The 16272-nt window shown below is 39.5% G+C and overlaps 1 protein-coding gene across 5 annotated transcripts in view; it reads left to right on the top strand.

Moving 5' to 3' along the window:
* The first annotated feature begins 224 nt into the window (after positions 1-224).
* Positions 225-16272, top strand: part of LOC23687660 (longitudinals lacking protein, isoforms H/M/V) — a 221902-nt gene continuing 205854 nt past the window's right edge. For 3 of the 5 annotated variants that reach the window (XM_021844272.1, XM_021844270.1, XM_021844269.1), the window contains exon 1: positions 225-973. The gene's annotated coding sequence lies outside the window, so the exon portion shown is untranslated. The remainder of the gene's footprint in view (positions 974-16272) is intronic. The other 2 variants (XM_021844271.1, XM_021844273.1) reach the window with 2 other exon arrangements.

Below are 16272 nucleotides of genomic sequence, written 5' to 3'. Positions count from 1 at the left end.
ATTGGAAAATAACGAGCAAACATCTCTGGTTCCTACTGGGAAATGGTTCCCACTGACAACTCAATGTTTGTAAACAAATAGTCGTTTAAGGACTAACAATCGAGAAAGGCGTAATCTTTTATGCAGAAAAAATCTTTTCTCTCAACAACAGCTATATTGGCACTAACAAACGATTGCTAACTATTCGTTTGCAGTACAGCAAGGTAATTTGAGTTGGTGTGGTTAGCGTGGAATACATTAAAAAATCGGAGAAAAATTTCCCTGATATGATTACGCCACTTTACGTTGTTGTTCTTGAGTTTTATGCCGACCTCAAAAACATGGCTGCCTAGCACCGGGTTGGTACGAATATTAAAGAAACACAAGTGAAGAGATGCAAATATATGTTGAAAGAGGCACGAAATCATCTCTCTCGTGTAATGGTTACTGAGTCTAGTGAATTTTATTCATCTTTTCAGTCGCGAGTGCAAAAATTTTCTGGCCAATTACGGAAAAAACCCCTTTATTATTGGAATTATGTGCAAGTGAGAACTGGAAAGGATTTTAATTCTACAGAAAGTAAAATTCCTGGCGTAGATGTGTTCATCTATTTCGACATTAGGGGCACTGCGCGTTTGCAGACAGAAATGATGGCGTAAAAAAATAGTCCGATAATATCCGAGTTAGAAAAAAGTGTTGTAAATTACAATAATAATATTTGTTGGCGGAAGAAAGTGAATTGGGATAACATTGGGTTTGAAAGATTGAAGAATAAGTGCAAATAAATTGAAACTTAGACAGCTCTGAAGAAGGAATAAGTGCCATACACAGTGGACATACTAATTAAAATATACATTTTGCTAACGTGTGTGTATTTTGAGATAATAAAGTGTAAACAAAGATATTTGATGTTTTATGACGTAATTTGATACTTGTGTAGTTGGATGGATTGTATGACTTAGTGGTTACAAGACGAGAAAAAAAAATTGAAAAGGTATGAAAATCCATTATGCTTTTTTATTTGCTTTAAACTCAATTTTCATTTGCTCATCTGACATATTTCTGGGCTTCGCAGCCGTGCGTTTGCGGCGTCGGTAGCTCAGGCATTCTGTGCACTCATGAGTTTCACAAAAAATAGTGCTCAATTCTCGCCAAGGCCGGAAAAAAACTTTTCTTCAGCTTAAATCTTCAATGATCTGCTGGGTGCTAGGGGAAATGCACTACTTTTCGATCTACAAGAATTCTGTGACAATTTTCGGATTTCCATACAAAGTAGGCCGAAATCGTATGGATGGGTCGAAAATTAGTGCAGGGTCGAAAATTGGTGCTTTTCCCCTACCAACACGGAGAAAAAAACATTGGTAAAGTTTTTTTCAAACTAAAGTTTGGGTTGAGTTTTGCACAAACAAAATCTTAGTTTAATGCAACTAAGTTTAATCTAACGGTATTTGAAACAGGTTTAGGGACAAAACGTCGAATCAGAAAACGTCGAAAGCGACGAATTTTCCACATTGTTTGCCAGACTTAATTTTTTCACATCGGGGTCGATTAAATATGCTATGAATAATTCTTTCGGAAAAGAATCATTCTTCCAAGAAATTTAGTATTCATATTTTTTACTTTTCCACGTTTTGTTCTTTCTACATTTTGTCCTTTCTACGTTTTATCCCTTCGACGTTTTGTCACCCAAACGTTGAAACAAACACATTTCTCGATTACTTTTTCAAATCGACGTAAGCAACTTTCATACGGTTTTGAGAAAGTTAATTAAGAAGAATCACAACCTTTCTTCTTAAACTGTTTTAAAATGAATCCCCTTTTTAACATTTTTTTATCGTGTATATCGCTTAAATTTTGCATGCAATCAGCTCGCGTTAAAACACTAGGTAGTTCCTATCATTTCCCACAAAAAATGATAAGCCGTTTCAATCAGTTACTTACGACGTTTTTGTACCAGTGTAAAATCGACTCAAGTAGTATTTTGTTTTGATTCGTGGTTAAGTCACTTTGTCTGCCATATACAACGGAGCGGCGAAAGTAGCGTTTAGGTTGCGAAAGTGGAGAATCTTACTTTCGTTGTTTTGTAAATCCGGACATTAACGGTTCTAAAAGTGAAAATCGAGTTGGTTTATAACAGAACGTGTAGAATTTCGTCTGCGAAACACGTAGGATTGATAAAGTAAGTTTGTTATCTTTTCTGACTTGAGTCTGTTTGAATAAGTCTTCGAGATTTGAAAAATACTCAAAAATTCTCTTTTTCATAGTTCCGTCATAGTTTTTTTTTTATTTTATGAATATTTCAAAACAATATAACTTTTAGTCACGAAACTTTATTTATAGATAAAAATAATATAACTTATAGTTATAAAATAGGTGAACCAGGGTGGCAGACAAAGCAATGAAATTGTTGTTGTTTCTGCATCTTGATCGTGTTGATTTCATGAGCAAAAAATCTTCGATCAGCGTCCTCGCATCAATGTTGAAACTGGAAAGAGAGAATAATTACAATTGTGGATTCTGGCAAGTTTCTGTACCGTGCACCCCCGCTAATTTGAACGGTACCTCATGCAAACCATCGGGGTACATTTTTAATTTGAACATCTCCGTTCAGTTCTCGAGTGGCAAACATGGACAAATAAGAGTTTGTCAAATGTTTGTCCACCGTGTACTGACCTTTGGCAAACAATAGGCAAACGGCAAACGTTAGGCAACCGTCTGAAACGTCAAATAGCCAAATATTTGCACACTTGACAAAGTGTGTACTGATAGCTTAAGAAGTGGTTCGGCGTGTGCAGGGGGGTGGCATGAGCCAATATTTACCAACCCAACATCAATTCAACATGGCCTCCAGTGTTCTTGTTTTGTTTATTTTGGGAGGGACAAAACATATGTTTTTATGGGTAGGAGACATCAATTATACCTCGATGATGCGTAAAACATTAAACAAAATTATGCACTAATGAAAAGCGTCATCAAATACGACTATTCAATGCGATATGTTTAATTGCTAGAATCTAGCACTAGCAGCGTATGAGCCGTATAGGCCTTTTCATGTGACAGATACGTCTATGCATTTGTTTACATCGGTGGAGGACCGGTGCAAACACGAGGCTGTCATTTCCATAGAAGAACTGTCAAAGAGTTTCCCGATCAGCTGATTTGAAACGTCTTGTGAATAGGCCTATACTCGAAAATCAAGAGCAAGGTTACACTCAGGCAAATGGACTATCGATAAACATAGGAACCCCTTATGAAAATTCGCCACAAGGAATCGAGTTGAAATTCATAAATTTGCCTTATGAAACCGAAATTTGAAAACAAAAATAGTTTCGCGGCAACCTGGAATCGAACCAAGGACCTTGCGATCGATAGGCTCGTGCGTACACCCCGCGCCTATCGACGCCTTGGTGTGGAGTGTTGCTAAAACGGTACATAAAGCATTCGTATTGCGATAATCGTTCCATCTTTCATAAGGCAAAATGTATGAATTTCGATAGTCCAGTTCGCTGCGTGTAGGGCAAACCGACCAGAAAGTGGGTACCAAAACTCGAAGTACCGAAACGATGCGAGGAAGAGCAGTAGAAGTATTAACCTAAGAATGCTAAGGGATGGTACACAAATTATGTCACGCTAAATTTCAACTTTTTTGACCCCCCCCCCCTTTGTCACGTTTTTTGTATGAGTCTTCCAAAAATTTTGTAAGGCTTGTCACGCTTGGCTTGACCCCCTCCCCCCCCTTGGAGCGTGACGTAATTTGTGCATGATCCCTAATGTCGCTGCTGTTCATGTGACCAACATCTAGTTTGCTGCGATGTGACAACATGAGCACCGGACCTCAAAGTGTCAAAGGCCAAAACAAATCATCCTCTATTGCGTGGGATCGATCAATTAATGAAAAATAACACTAATATTTCTATTGTCAACCCTAACCGTGCAGTGCAATTACACTACTTCAAAACCAGATGGCAGAACGATGCGTTAAGTAGGTACAACGTGAAAATAGAAGAATGTGCAGTAGTTTGGGACAAAATTTAGATTCTCGCTCCAGTCCACTTTTTGGATTGCATTTAGGTCCCATAACAACTGTGCAAAATTTCAGCTCGATCGGAGAAACTATATTTTGCGCCAGCCGTTCAAAGTTTGTATGGGATTTACTATGGGAAAACTTACTTTTACAAAGAAAAATCGCCATAGGTCACCCATTGACCTCTATAAAAAATTCTGAACACAGACTTCGGTAGGTATTTTTACGATGAAGAATATTGCCGAAGACCGCGAAACAATCCGACACTTGTGAAAAAAGTTATTCAATGAAAACCTATTGGCAAGGCGACGTTGACTAACACGTAAAGGAATAACAATAATAACAAAATCGGGCAAAATTACCGAATAAATGCTTAATAAATAACTTTTTTCACAAGCATCGGATTGCTTTGCAGTCTTCGGAAATGTTGTTCATCGTAGAAATACCTCTGTCTGTGTTCAGAATTTTTATAGAGGACAATGGGCGACCTCTGGCGATTTTTCTTTGCAAACGCAGGTTTTCCCATAGTAAATCCCATACAAACCTTGAATGGCTGGCGCTAAAATATAGCTTCACCGATCGAGCTGAAATTTTGCACAGTTGTTATGGAAGCTAAATGCAATCCAAAAAGTGGACTGGAGCGAGAATCTAAATTTTTCATATAACCGTGTCCCAGGCAAATGTGCAGTATGGCGATTGTGTTGCTCGTTGTTGTGATCTGCCAGGATTACGGATCGTGAAAATAATGAAGGCTGCTAGGTACTGTTGAATTGTTCACTTCGATGGAAACATTTCAATACAGTACCAGATTTACGGCCTAACTGACAAATGTAAACAAATTGAGTTTTATTCACCTAACAGTTTATTTGATAAATTACAATCATATAATGCACAAATGTTTCTTAAAAATAACGTTTTTCACGAAACAAGTGAGAATAACATAAAGGCGCATTTGATATTCTCTTTCGATACGAACTCTGATGTCAATTTCGCCCATCTTCTCCCTTTGCGGTAACCGGGCGCATTTGCGATTGAGTGTGGCAGCAGGGCGCATTTAAAACTGAGTGTGCAGAAGGTCGATAGTGAAGAAGGTTCGTGTGAAAGAGCGTAGCGAAACGGCGAAGCTGATGATAGTCAAAACAGAAGGACGAGGTCAAAAGGCGCAATCGCGGCTGTCAAACTGAAGGAGACGAAAAACCGAGGGCGCAACAATCCTCATTTTTGATGAATGGCGCATGATGCTTTTTTATTTATTTAAACATGTTGTTCATAATATGAAAATAAATCAAATGGTTTGTTACATAAATAATATTGTAATGGATCATACAAAAATGCATCATGCGATTAAATCGATCGTAAACATAATATAGAATTGAAATTATATTCGCTGAACTTCAAACCGATTTTACTGACAATGTATTAGTGTTCACATTCGCCCTAATTCTAACTCTGTATTGATTTACTTTGCGGAATAGAGATTCACATGGCACAGTGAATCACGCCAGAATCGGAAATTTTAAGGACGTATTTCACGCAAATTTCACAGCAAAACAGACGGTACACGACAAAATGTACAATCGAAGCGTTACAAAGGTACGTTCGTATACACTGTAAGACCAAAGTACCCTTTAAAGGGTAAAAAAGTACCCTTTTTGAGAGAAACTAGTTTAAATCATAAAAAGAGTAAAGGGCCTTTACTCTTTAAAGATATGTCAGATCAACGAGTGAATTTTACCCATTATCCAAAACATTTGTTCTGAGAAACAGAGTAAAATTTACTCTTTTTCCAGATATGAAAATTCTATTTGATTTTAATATTTTTTTCTCGTTTATAAAAATATCAACTAAACAAACTTTATCATATACATAATTTTTATTGAATAAAATATTTGCAAATAATTATTGTTCAGGTGCGGGAGCATAATTAATTGATTTACGTTGATGTTACTAGCCTAGCAAACTGACATATACTTTTGTCGATTTTGACATGCATACGGGATGTATATGGCAGCAAAGGTAAATAATAATTGTTTCTTTATAATCAAAACACTAGAGGGAAAGAAATTAAACCTACCATTGATCTATCCAAGTTAAAAAAAAAACACTTATTTCATCGTGTTACTGCAAGAATGTCTCTGCTCCATAAAGAAATATTATAAAATTGCATTATTTTTTCACCCATTAAAGAGTAAGTTCGTGGAATATATAAAAGGGTATAAAATACTCTGTATCTGAAAAAATAAAGTACCCATCATTTTGACGTTTCCATATATCAGCAAATAATGGGTATTTTTCCACATTGAAGGGTAATGCCGAGTTTACAGTGTACTGCTACAACTTTGAACAGATCGGGAGGATAGCAGTGCATGATAAAACCCCTCTAAACAAGCTCCAAACCTGGGGGTCACATTTGCTATCGGAAGTTCGGGGATTGTTTATCGTGCCAGTAACGTAAAACACGCGTGCTTTCACTACACTTTTTTATATTACGCTTGCTTTGATCGTGCTTCAAAATCAAATGAGAACGAATTACGCAATGCCTGGGGCTCATATTGCCCCTGTGATGTTTCTCCGTTGACAACTTTAATAATGGACCAATGCACGAGTTCATTCTTTGACGTTTGAGCGGAGCTGTGTTATTTATGTGGTCATGGCAACGAGTGAATACGGCACCGCTCAAATATCAAATTAGTGAACTCGTGCATCGGTCCATGATGGACACGGCACCGCTAAAACGTCAAATAATAAACTCGTGCATTGGTCCATGCTTACGATCAATTTCACGGCCTTCTATGTCTATATCTTTATTTTTGCTTAATTCTCCATTTATTTTTTAAAATTTTATATACTTAGTTCAAATGATTGTTTAACGGTGCTCATGAATATTAAACTACAACTTACGATACACCACAATAGGGTTGTCCACAACATTAGTCATTTTGGATCTCCCATATCAAAGATCAGCAAGTTTCATCTTGAATCAGCTGTTCTGAAACATCTCGAATTACTTCCATCGCATTCCATTTCCGCTTTATTCAAAAGATGATCTTCTGGGTCTTAAAACAAATAAGGGACAACAAATAAAATGCAAAAAAGTTAATCCTCCATTATTTTCTTTTCAAATTGTATATACTTAGTTCAAACGATTGTATACTGGTGCTCAAGAATATTAAACTACAACTTACGGTACACCACAATAGGGTTGTCCACAACATTAGTCATTTTGGATCTCCCATATCAAAGATTTGCATGTTTCGTCTTGAATCAGTTGTTCTGAAACATCTCGAATCACTTCCATCGGATTCCATTTCCTGTTTATCCAAAAGATGATCTTCTGGGTCTCTCATGACGTTAATAGCTGTAATCGATTCTATCCTATTACCCCCAATGACATTACCCTGAATTCCAATCTTCCAATTTGGGCTGACGATACGTTCGGGGTAATGGAATAAAATCACTGTAAGCGCATTCCACATCATGAGGTGTGTTGAAAAATAATTCAATCCTATTATTTTTTATCGGGTGGTTCATCCCTGGACATATAGCCAACTCTCCGTAACATGATATTCCGTATCTCGATATCGAGATCTAGAATTAGTAAATGTGGATTTTCATGAGGTGTTCAGGTCCCTTGAACCACAGTCGTTCTGATTATGTGTTCTTTAACACGTTATCTCCCGAACTCGATGATCACCTTAATATCAAGCTATGGAGAGTTTACTGTACTATAATTACTGAATTTTTACGGCCGAAGAATATGAATTTTTACGGCCGAATAATATTTATGAAAAGCAAATGTAACAACCAGTGTTTTAATAGGAGCTGTCGAATGAGAAGACGAACACGATGGGACTGGTATGCAAATATATTGGTAATTTATATTGTATGTATTCACATAACAGTCTCACTATGATTTTTGTACATTTTCAAGGTAAATTTTCAATTTAAATTCAAAATAAATTTATTAGGCTTGTTTGTGTACTCAACATTTAGTGACTTGAAGAAATATAACACATTATTGGTCAAATAGAGTCTCAAAATGGAGCGAAATTGTTACCACATTTCAATCGTCTCTTTAATAGTTACTCATTTTCCAACATGGGACTGTAGTGCAAATATAGGCAGTATACAGCATATCAAACATGAAGGTGGTGGTTGGTCCCTAGTGATAAATCCTACCTCCGTTCTGGTCACGATCTTCAGATTATCGTGATTCGTCAACATTCTTATTGATAAAGTGGGGGGACAGGCTTGAAATGGGGTTTGAAAGAAAAGAATGTCAGAACAGGTATCCACCGGCGACGCCAAACGGACCAACGTAATGTGGTGTAATCTGGGATTTGTGGATTGAATACTGATATTTTTTGCCAAGCATCAATATGGGTGACTTCCGAGGATAGCGAAACGTAAGAGGGGTTATGACAAGGTTGTGGGTAAATCCATCACATTGGGGTTGTGACTCTGTCTTGTCAGGAATAGGGTCTGATTGGTATTGTAGTAGGCAATAGAGTTCGGAATTGATAGACAGACTTTGAGGAAAGAAGTTTTGAACGTAAGGCAGCAGCACCTTGGATCTTGGAGGGCGTTGGTCTGGAGAGTTGGGCAGCTGTTTATGCTGGGTTACATTACGTAGAAAGTGGAATCTGTTTTGCTTCGCACACGGAGAAATATTTTTACCTAATTTTTGAGTTTACTTTACCCAAAATTAAGTATATCGATTATAGTTTCAACCCAAAATCTCTCGGTTTTCTCTTTCTCCCACACGAATGTTGTCAAAAATAGAGAGAGCTGCATCCACCCAATGGGGGTACTTTGGCCCAATAAGCCAAATTTGGGTAAATGCAACTTTTCTTATGTTTGGGTCGAAAGAACTCAATTTTGCGTTAAATCAACCCAAAATTAAGTATATTTTTCTAATGGAATTAAAGCCAAACTACCTAGTGGGGACCTTGGAAATTTAGCCAAAATTGAGTTATTGGGCTCAACTACGGAATTGCGTTGAAACAACCCAAAATTGAGTTGAATTCCGTCTCCGTGCATAAATTATGGGAAGTATTTGAAAATGGTTTCTTGTTCAGATTTTGTAACGCTAGAAAGAATCTTTAGCTCGGCGTTATATTAGGAGGTTATTATAGTGCAGGGTCGAAGAGAGGATGAATATTTGATCACTTAAACTTTACGCTGCAAGATATCCGTAGTCGGTTTTCGTTTTTTTTTTTTTTTTTTTTTTTTTTTTTTTTTTTTTTTTTTTTTTTTTTTTTTTTTTTCTGATGTACAGGTATAAACAGGTATATTTAGCCTAAATAATGAACAATCATACGCGTAGAGCCTACGGGTCATGAAGTTAGGATTGAAATCAAAATAATATTGCGCATTTCTTTCACACCACAGGATTATCGCAGAAGTTTTTACATGTGCGGAGGTGCCGGTAGAGGTGCGCGATTGCGTCGAGTCGGGTCGGTGTTTTCAGCGGACTCATATTTCGCAAATCGAAGAATGAGTGCTCTGAGGGCATCAACATGATTCGATGCGGTCTCACACTTTTATTTGTGCTTTTGCACTTGTCTTATTAAATAGGAATACTTTGTGTTAGGGAAAGTGGAGGAGAATAAATTATGATTTATTAGAATTTTCTAATAGAGGCAGAGTTCACATGTTACTTAGGTATTTGAAAGCAAATGAGAACCACATTAAATAATAGATAAACACTAATGCTCATATTTTTATATTTTTATATTTTTCATTTCATCACGGTCCTCATTGCCCGAGCGGAGTCGACAAAACTCGAGGTGGATAGAATCGACGGAACTACGATACGGAAAAGTAACAGATGAGAAACTATCGATACATTTATTCAACTATAAAAATCACGTTTTAACGTAATAACTTTATTTCTTTCTTCTCGTTCCAGCAATCCAACAGCCAAACCATTTCTACTATCTTTTCATTTCCTCTTCGTTACATTTATAGTCCCTCTGGTACTGAATCGAATGGCGCATTCCGCTTTTATTAGCGCTGTCTTTGCTGTACGTTGAGCATGGTGTCGGAGGTGGTGTGCTCTGTAGAACATCTGATGTGCTACACGGCACGCCACTTCCGACATTTTGTTTGGTGTGCGGGATGGGCAGTGCTGGTGATGAGGTGGAGGGCGCTATTCGGTTTAGTGGCAGAGGGACTATATCTATTTAATGTATCTGAAACTTGTGGGACCGCTTTAATTCCGGCGCCTGCTTGTGGAAGAACCCGGTGTGCTAAACGGTATAGGACATGTTAACGGGGGAGGCTTGGTAGGTCCTCACCCAGCCCGTGTCTAGATTGGCGGATAATTGTCTGCCAGGGTGTGGATTGAGCAATTACAATTACAATTATACAGCATATCAAACATGAAATTAGATCGTATTGACAGAGCACAAGTTGAAAATTCAACCCCGCGACACTTACGTTGGAATCTGTTACTATTGCCAGTATCATTGGAGCAACGTTCATATGGGAATAATGCAAAATTAAAACAACATCAAGAAAAATAGGACAAACGTGTTTTGTATTATCTGTCTTTATCAAATAAACCCTATTTCCCATTTCAAAAAGGTTTATATTCAATCTGCAATATCTTGTATGGCATTATCGTTTATAAGCGGTGCCCTTGGGATCATAGCACGGGGAGTTGTTTAAAACTAAAAGACTGCTTTACACTATCGGATAGCCACTTTTTCTATCAACATAGTCTGTAGCACATGTTGAAAAGCTCTAATAGATGATGTTACAAAATTACATTTTTTACTATGAAATCGCAAAGGCATAAAAATGTATTTTTATAATCACAGTAAATGAGAGACAAACTAACTAGTATTCTAAGCTCTAATTAAGAAGAAATTCCATAACAAAGTTGAACGAGACATCTATTCTGTATAAAATGGAATGGTGTTTGTATGTTACGATTTTAACGCTTTTTTCGCATATGTCTCTAGTATTTAAGTTTATAACAAGATTCTACTGAAATTCCCTCTCCTTGGTTATGCGACCTTGCCGCGATGGGAGGGCATAATCCATTAGCCCATATGATGGAAACCAAAGGCGTAACCTGTAGTGGTGGTATCACATTTTGGCATTTTTTGCTTAAAGCCGCGTCATAATTCATATGGCATAGACGCAATAATATCTCGGATGTGATCCAACGGACATTCTGCGTCATTGATAGAATTGATGCCCATTTCAAATAATCAATCTATTCGAAGTGGACATTAATACTATTGGTGACGTTCAGTTTGCCTTTTGTTAACCAGAATGATCCGTAGCCACTCTTACTTAGCTAGCTAGATACATCGTTATCATATACGACGTAGGGAATACTTAAGAACTCTTAGGAAAATGACTAGTAGATTCACTGAGTAGAAATAAGTGGCGACAAACTTATTTTAATATGGTTTTTACATTGCCATAATAAGAAATACCTCTTTTGTAACAGCGGTATAAATAATCTAATTCCAGCTTCATTTTCGCAAAATTTACAAGTAGAAAGTAGGCGTTGTGAAGCATTGCATTTGCCACCGAAAAGTGAATCTTGTAGGAGACTGTAATAGAAGCCTATGGTAACTTTACTCTTCAATATTCACTATAAAAATGACTATGGAAAGCAAGACGCTGAGATCGATCACTAGGATACACTTGCTAGTTTCGAAAAATTTTTGAACAGACAAGGAAAGCGACTTTTTTCTTTAAGGATATATGAACGTAATGACCAATAAATACTTTTAACAACAAAAAATTAAATTAACTAGAACTACTACTAAACAGCCTATTTTTGTTAAGACTTGACGACAATTGACATTTAAGACTCTAATCTTACGTAAAAGACAGGAGTAATCAGAATAGCACTTGAATGACAAATTATTCAAAACCATTTCGACTAGGCAGTATTAGTAATGACATTACTACACTATTATTTCAAACAAATTCTGATGGAGCTGCTGATTTTCACAATGCTTTCTTTTCTCAGAAGCAAGGGAATATGGGTACTTTTCAAAAACTACCACGTCACAATACTAATAAAAAGCAGTGTTCATGTGGGCGCCATTGCCTAGTCCGTCTGAGTATTGGTCCTGGTAGAGGGGAAACTTGGCAAAAGCCAGACCGAGGGTTCAGCCTTGACAAGTTAAGCTGTCAGGCAGCTCCAACTGAATACCACAAAAAAAAAAAAAAAAAAAAAAAAAAAAAAAAAAAAAAAAAAAAAAAAAAAAAAAAAAAAAAAAAAAAAAAACAAGATTCTACTGAAATTGACCGATTCGATTTGAATTAGCCATACACCACTCGCCAAAGTTATGGAAACGTCACTCGGTGTGGCGAAACATTCGTTTTGAATATTGCTACCGGAAAGTTTAAAATCATCGGTAAGCATACAGTATTGGACAAAACATTTGCAACTTTTTCGATTTTCCATAAATGATCAAATTTAGAGGCTTCGATCTGAGTCGTTTATGGACCGATTTGAATGAAATTTTCACAGTGCTTCAGAAATAACTTGAATTTAAACACATATGTTTGAGTGATTTTTACAACTACGAGTCAAGAAGCAATATCGGTTTGATTAAGGTGAATTTTTTGACAAATTTTTATATTTGAAATAATTAACCCCTCTACCGACAGCTCCATTTTTTACAAAAAAAAAATTCAAATTGCGATAACTTTTTTGTTTCTTGGTATTTTTGTTGCCCCCGTCCCGTAAAACCGTGGAAGGCCTTAGAGTACGTTCCAAATTCGTCGCCTGGTTGTTCCAACTGGGCGGGAGTAGGCTCAGATGCCATTACCTGACTTGCGCCGATCCGGCTCTGAACATAGTACCCCATAAAGGACTTGGATAGCGGCTCTTAGGGGGACCCATAAGAGATGATCAACCAAAATAAACAACTAGCGGAATGTGAAGGAGAGGCTTCTGGACCTATCAGTAACCGGCTAACGTTCTCGCCAAAGAAGGAGGCGATTAACATCAACTTAAGTGAAAACAGTGTGGGCAAGCCTAGATACTGTCACGACGGCAGGCACTGGTCGCTCCAGTGCAACATGTGAGGTGACCGATGGCCCGGGATTAATCGAGGCCATGGATCGCAATAGGGAGTACCTCCCTAAAATGCAGGTAGCTACTGAGCAACTTGATGTCATCATCGAGTTTGTTAAGAACAAAAGCAATATGAGCAAAGACTTGAAAACAAGTCTACTGAAATTGCGACAATCAGTCCTAGCTGCAAAGCAGGACTACGAGAAAGCCAAGGAACAACTTGGCAAGGTAGACGGCAAAAAAGACACTAAGTCGTGTCAGGCCGAAGTGTTTTCCTTCACAGGCAACGCGAATATATCTGATGATATTATTCGATACGCGATGCGAAACAGGGGACCTTCCGAGGATGAATACGTGGCGAAAAGACGTATGGTTGCTGTTCAGGGCGATGATCTCTGTGGACTGTAATTTCGGTGGTGGCCAAGTTGCTGTATGGACTCAGCGTGAGGAGAATCCTTGGGGGTTTCGGCTATGTGAATTGGCTAAGCCAAGAAAAACACTTCAATCACTTTCTGACTACTGTATTGAACTAGCATAACATCAATTCACTTCTATCTTCTCTTGGCGTTGGTCGTTCTAATGGCTGGAAAATACTGAATGATGTTTCTCCTTCGCTCGTCCTTTTTGTTACGTGCTGGAGCCTGTTTCGCAAGTCGAGTCTCCACGCATCGCGACGGAGGTAGATTTCTTTGCGTAGTTTAGGGGAAATTTCCATCCTGCTTTCTGCTCGCTTTGCACTCCGTTTGCGCACAGGATGATGTGTGGAGATGCAACGTTGCCAGATTTGCGTAGCATAAGTTGTCTGTGCACAGTGGTCTCGAAAGATGTACTTGCGTACGCAACATACACCCCCCGGTGAACCATCGGTTCAAAATTATTGGCTGTATCTAATTGGATGGTTATCTTCGATGGGCAAAATTGAATTAGGCGTATCTTGTCGCACAGCTTTACGACGTCGTTCTTGAAGCGTAGAACCCTCGCGATGATTCGTTGTAACATGCGGACGGATCTATACTTCGTTGATTTCGGGCGCCTTTTTCTGCATGAAGCTGGTTTCCAGTGTGGGTGTTTGTTGTTGGGGATGTTTTCAGGTGGCTTGATGTTGAAAACTTGCTCGTTGAGGAATGGAAAACCATCCCACCGCAGACCTGTGATGACCAAGTCGATGGGAGTTCTTCCTCTCGAAACAAAATCTGCTGGATTGGATGATGGTCGGACATAGTTTCACGGATGGCCTTTGGTGAAATGTTGAACTTCAGCGACACGATTGCGTAAGAATATTTTCAACTGGTCGTGCTCGAAAGTGAAAGCATCGTTGACGGTGACTTGGAGTAGTATCTTGGAGTAATCCTTCAACAACGGAAGCGACTGCTTGAGTCTGATCCACTGTTGTTCGGTGTCATCATCGGGTGGATCGTCCCACCCTTTCGGAGTTCGCCAAAGTTGCTTGAAGTAGCTGATTCGTTTCGTCGTTGGGCGTCGTTGATTCAAGCACCTTGTTGCTTGGAACGGTGCAGAAGCAGTTGTTTTCTTGCTCCTATCATCGTTGGTTTCGTTAACCTCCCGGTAGTGACCGAGATCTTGATATTCCTGGATGAAGTTGGCGTACTGCGTCTTCATGTTGGGATTTCGTTGCAGCCTATTCTCCAGCATGTAAAACCGTATTGATGCCAAAGAACGACAGCTATCCAATTCGGCGACGTTGTTCTTCATCGGTAGTCGGTCTGTGTACCTGTCATCAGGTTCTCGGTAGTACGTCGAAATGAAATGTTCATCGTACTGTTGCTCTTCGGTTGACATCGTTTTGGCTTTCGGTACTTCCTCCCTGACTTTAGGGATTGAATCGGCGATATCTTCGATCGTTGCTATTTACGAATATTGGATGTCCTCTGATGATGAATCGGTCGGAATGGCACCTGCTATAAGCTGTGACTCACGTAGCTCCGGCAGATGTTCGTTGATGACGATGCGTCCTGGCTTCAAAAGTCGGAAGAACAGCTCTGCTCCGATCAGCATGTCAATGCTATCGGCCCGGAAGAATTTGGGATCAGCTAGTTGGATACCAACAGGAATGTTCCAACTTGATGTGTCGATGGACTTGCACGGGAGTGTGCCAGTAACTTTTGGAATCACCAAGCATTCCAGCTTGGCGCGGAAATCGCTGCAACGAGACTGCACACTCACCTCTATTTTGTCACGAGCAGTCGTTCGAATGTTGTTGATGCCGGCTATCGGCACACCGGCGGGCTGTCTTCGGATGCCAAGGGAATTGGCCATTCTCTCGCTGATGAAATTCACCTGGGAGCCACTGTCCAGTAGAACGCGACACTTCTGCTGTTGTTTGTTTTCGTCACTCACCAAGATGACTGCGGTGAGCAACAACACTGTCTTCGGTGACTGCATTCCTTGACACGAGCAACTGGTGGACAGGGATTGCTCGCTTTTTGTAATCGGATTCGATGCGGATGGAACAGGCGCACTAGCCTGCTTCGGCTCGTCGGGAATTGTTGGAATTGCATTCGGGTTGGACTTCGTCGTCATGTTGGGGCTGTCGTCATGAAGTTGAGTGTGGTGACGTCGCTGACACTTCCGACAGGTTTTCGACGACGGACAATCCCTTGATCGATGCCCCTTGCGCAGGCAATTGAAGCAAACGCCAGCAGCCTTCACCTTTTCCATTCGTTCATTGGCGGACAGTGCGTTCAGCTTGTTGCATTGGAAGTTCAAGTGAGAACCACTGCAAAAGTCGCACCTGTCTTTCGTTTCCTGACTCGTAGTGTGGCTGCGTGTACTTGATGGCTGACTTGCTTCGGTGTAGGCGTAGGCGGGTTCGTGATGGCGTTCGTATTCGTTGTCGTCATTGAACGGGCGGCTTCCCATCTTTCCAGCACCTTGCACTGGGATTTGAGGAAGTCTACCGTTTCCTTGTATTTCGGCAGATCGGTCGTCGTCGCAAGAGATTGCTCCCATTGCAACCTCGTTGAATCGTCAAGGGCGGCTGTGAGTAGGTACACCACCATCAGCTCGGACACTCCTGTTAGTGGCTGGTTTTGGTATTCCAAACTCTCTACGTGCTTCGTACAATCGTCGACCAGTTGTTGAAGTTCCTTGCTGGATCGCGATGCCATCTTCTTCAGCGATAAGAGACCACGGATGTGCGTCTCCACTATCATTCGTTGATTCTCGTAGCGGTCGGTTAGGATTCGCCATGCGTGGG

This window comes from Aedes aegypti, chromosome 2 (genome assembly GCF_002204515.2).
Source record: "Aedes aegypti strain LVP_AGWG chromosome 2, AaegL5.0 Primary Assembly, whole genome shotgun sequence".
NCBI classification, from domain to species: domain Eukaryota; kingdom Metazoa; phylum Arthropoda; class Insecta; order Diptera; family Culicidae; genus Aedes; species Aedes aegypti.
The sequence above is the reverse complement of the archived record's forward strand: the minus strand, read 5'-3'. Positions and strand labels throughout refer to the sequence as shown.